The sequence below is a fragment of the Chiloscyllium plagiosum genome, chromosome 27 (genome assembly GCF_004010195.1).
Source record: "Chiloscyllium plagiosum isolate BGI_BamShark_2017 chromosome 27, ASM401019v2, whole genome shotgun sequence".
Lineage (NCBI taxonomy): Eukaryota > Metazoa > Chordata > Chondrichthyes > Orectolobiformes > Hemiscylliidae > Chiloscyllium > Chiloscyllium plagiosum.
Window position 1 is genome coordinate 25,159,498 of NC_057736.1, and position 4,054 is coordinate 25,163,551.

Below are 4,054 nucleotides of genomic sequence, written 5' to 3' on the forward strand. Positions count from 1 at the left end.
ACTGGCAGCTTAATGTTCCAGGATACAAATGCTACAGGAAGAATAGAAAGGGAGGCAGGAGAGGAGGGGGAGTGACATTTTTGATAAGGGATAGCATTACAGCTGTGCTGAGGGAGGATATTCCCGGAAATACATCCAGGCAAGTTTTTGGGTAGAACTGAGAAATAAGAAAGGGATGATCACCTTATTGGGATTGTATTATAGCCCCCCTAATAGTCAGAGGGAAATTGAGAAACAAACTTGTAAGGAGGTCTCAGCTATGTATAAGAATAATAGGGTGGTTATGGTAGGGGATTTTAACTTTCCAAACATAGACTGGGACGTAGGGGATTTTAACTTTCCAAACATAGACTGGGACTGCCATAGTGTTAAAGGTTTAGATAAAGAAGAATTTGTTAAGTGCATACAAGACAATTTTCTGATTCAGTATGTGGATGTACCTACTAGAGAAGGTGCAAAACTTGACCTACTCTTGGGAAATAGGGCAGGGCACGTGACTGAGGTATCAGTGAGGGAGCACTTTGGGGCCAGCGACCATAATTCTATTTGTTTTAAAATCGTGATGGAAAAGGATAGACCAGATCTAAAAATTGAAGTTCTAAATTGGAGAAAGGCCAATTATGATGGTCATAGGCAAGAACTTTCGAAAGCTGATTGGGGGCAGATGTTCGCAGGTAAAGGGATGGCTGTTAAATGGGAAACCTTCAGAAATGAGATAACGAGAATCCAGAGAAAGTATATTCCTGTCAGGGTGAAAGGAAAGGCTGGTAGGTATAGGGAATGCTGGATGACTAAAGAAATTGAGGGTTAAGAAATAGAAGGAAGCATATGTAAGGTATAGACAGGATAGATCGAGTGAATCCTTAGAAGAGTATAAAGGAATACTCTTTATTCCTTTATAAAGGGCAAAAAGGGGATAAGAGATAGCTTTGGCAAATAGAATTAAGGAGAATCCAAAGAGTTTTTACAAATACATTAAGGACAAAAGGGTAACTAGGGAGAGAATAGGACCCCTCAAAGATCAGCAAGGCGGCCTTTGTATGGAGTCGCAGAAAACGGCGGAGATACTAAATGAGTATTTTGCATCAATTTTACTGTGGGAAAGGATATGGAAGAGATAGACTGTAGGGAAATAGATGGTGACATCTTGCAAAATGTCCATATTACTGAGAAGGAAGTGCTGGATGTCTTGAAACGGTTAAAGGTGGATAATTCCAAGGACCTGATCAGGTGTACCCGAGAACTCTGTGGAAAGCTAGAGAAGTGATTGCTGGGCCTCTTTCTGAGTTATTTGTATCATCGATAGGTGAGGTGCCGGAAGACTGGAGGTTGGCAAACGTGGTGCCACTGTTTAAGAAGGGTGGTAAGGACGAGCAGGGAACTATAGACCGGTGAGCCTGACCTCGGTGGTTTGGCAAGTTGTTGGAGGGAATCCTGAGGGACAGGATGTACATGTATTTGGAAAGGCAAGGACTGATTAAGGATAGTCAACATGGCTTTGTGTGTGGGACATCATGTCTCACAAACTTCATTGAGTTTTTTGAGGAAGTAACAAAGAGGATTGATGAGGTAGACGTGATCTATATGGACTTTAGTAAGGCGTTCGACAAGGTTCCCCATGGGAGACTGATTAGCAAGGTTAGATCTCACGGAATAGAGGGAGAACTAGCCATTTGGATAGAGAACTGGCTCAAAGATAGAAGACAGAGGGTGGTGGTGGCGTTGTTTTTCAGACTGGAGGCCTGTGACCAGTGGAGTGCCACAAGGATTGGTGCTGGGTCCTCTACTTCTTGTCATTTACATAAATTATTTGGATGCGATCATAAGAGTTACAGTTAGTAAGTTTGCAGATGACACCAAAATTGGAGGTGTAGTGGACAGCGAAGAGGGTTACCTCAGATTATAACAGGATCTTGACCAGATGGGTTAATGGGCTTCCTATCGGAAAGATGTTGTGAAACTTGAAAGGTTTCAGAAAAGATTTACAAGGATGTTGCCAGGGTTGGAGGATTTGAGCTATAGGGAGAGGCTGAACAGGCTGGGGCTGTTTTCCCTGGAGCGTCGGAGGCTGAGGGTGACCTCAGAAAGGTTTACAAAATTATGAGGGGCATGAATAGGGTAAATAGGCAAAGTATTTTCCCTGGGGTTGGGGAGTCCAGAACTAGAGGCATAGGTTTAGGGTGAGAGGGGCAAGAGAATAAAAGAGACATAAGGGCCAACGTTTTCACACAGACGGTGGTACGTGTATGGAATGAGCTGCCAGAGGATGTGGTGGAGGCTGGTACAATTGCAACATTTAGGAGGCATTTGGATGGGTATATGAATAGGAAGAGTTTGGAGGGATATGGGCCAGGTGCTGGCAGGTGGGAGTGGACTGGGTGGGGGATATCTGGTTAGCATGGACAATTTGGACTGAAGGGTCTGTTTCCTTCTGTACATCTCTATGGTTCTTTGACTCTATGATGGAAAATATCTGGATCGCATGTGGGAGACTAAGAATATTTCTACCTCCAATTTATGATCTCCTCACTAGGACTGTTGTCTATCAGCTATAAACTGAAAGAATTTTTTAATGTTACATGTAACAGTAATTTGAAGTTATCGATAGCAGATCTTAAAAGAGGCCTTGTAGCATGTGTAACAAATATAAAGAACACAAATAAATTGTTTTGCTTACCTGACTCTTGATATTTTCTAATAAACCTGCTCTGACATATTATGATGCATCACTGGAGTTGGTGGATCTTCAATCTGGGTCCCCTGGCTCAGAGTTAGAAGCACTACCACTGTGCCACAAGAACCCTTTTACAGCATTGGATTGTAATCTTGTTTCCAATATAATCTAATGATAAATTGAAGAAGCAGCTAAGTAAAGTGAACAATATTTTTTTTTAGATTAGATTACTTTACAGTGTGGAAACAGGCCCTTCGGCCCAACTAGTCCACACCGACCCGCCGAAGCGCAAACCACCCATACCCCTACATTTACCCCTTACCTAACACTATGGACAATTTAGCATGGCCAATTCACCTGACCAGCACATCTTTGGACTGTGGGAGGAAACCGGAGTACCCGGAGGAAACCCACGCAGACACGGGGAGAACGTGCAAACTCCACACAGTCAGTCGCCTGAGGCGGGAATTGAACCCGGGTCTCTGGCGCTGTGAGGCAGCAGTGCTAACCACTGTGCCACCGTGCCACCAATATTGGTTTGTGTATATTGGTGAGTTAAAATTATGAGGTGGATTTTAACCTATCGCAGTGAGATACTTGATGGTGAGGCCCACTGCATTGTGGGAGAGGCCGCATGTAAGCCCCTGGCTATGGTAAAACCTCCTGTGATTAAGTTGAAGGTGGGGCCAGGATAATATGAGGAACTTGCCTGCTCTCAGTGTGGTGTCAATTAGACTCATAATTGATCTAATTGACACCAATTATCCCTGGACCAACTGGAATTTAATGGTTGCCCAGAGATTAATTGTGAGTGGCACAGCTTTCCAATGCTTCCAGAAAGCTGCTGGATGGCGGGGGAGGTCACTTTCATTTCAGAGTTCTTCACTAAAATGCAGTCAGTGCCCAGGATGGCACTGGGAAAGTGGGTATGCACTGATGCTTTGCCTGTGACTTCCTGTTTTCCCTCTGTCCATCAACCCTCCCCACTATGCAAAAGTGAGGACTGCAGATGCTGGAAACCAGAGTCTAGATTAGAGTGGTGCTAGAAAAGCACAGCAGGTCAGGTAGCATCTGAGGAGCAGGAAAATCGACATTTCGGGCAAAAGCCCTTAATCAGGAATGGACTATGCCACTATGCCAAGCCTGTCCTCGTGCACCTGGGTCCTGGGATCCAGTAATGGAGAGCTGTAGGTCTCTTTTTGATTGGCTGCTCTAGGCAAGTGGGATTCATTTCCCTACAGTCCTCGGTTCTGGAGAAGGTCTGATACTGACTAATTATATGCCTGAATATATTTGGGCCTCACCCACAGAAACTAATCTGCCCCCGTGGTGTGGTCTTTGCCTCTCACAGCATTATTTAGATTTAATGTGACAGTAGTT

General features: G+C 44.2%; 1 long non-coding RNA gene across 1 annotated transcript in view; it reads right to left on the minus strand.

The window, feature by feature from the left end:
• The window catches only part of LOC122563431, a 10,792-nt gene extending 7,454 nt beyond the window's left edge, over nucleotides 1-3,338 (minus strand). The window contains exons 1-2 of the long non-coding RNA XR_006315602.1: nucleotides 3,255-3,338; nucleotides 2,678-2,842 (exon numbers count right to left, since the gene is read on the minus strand). This is a non-coding gene — a long non-coding RNA (uncharacterized LOC122563431). The remainder of the gene's footprint in view (nucleotides 1-2,677; nucleotides 2,843-3,254) is intronic.
• Between the last annotated feature and the right edge of the window lie 716 nt (nucleotides 3,339-4,054).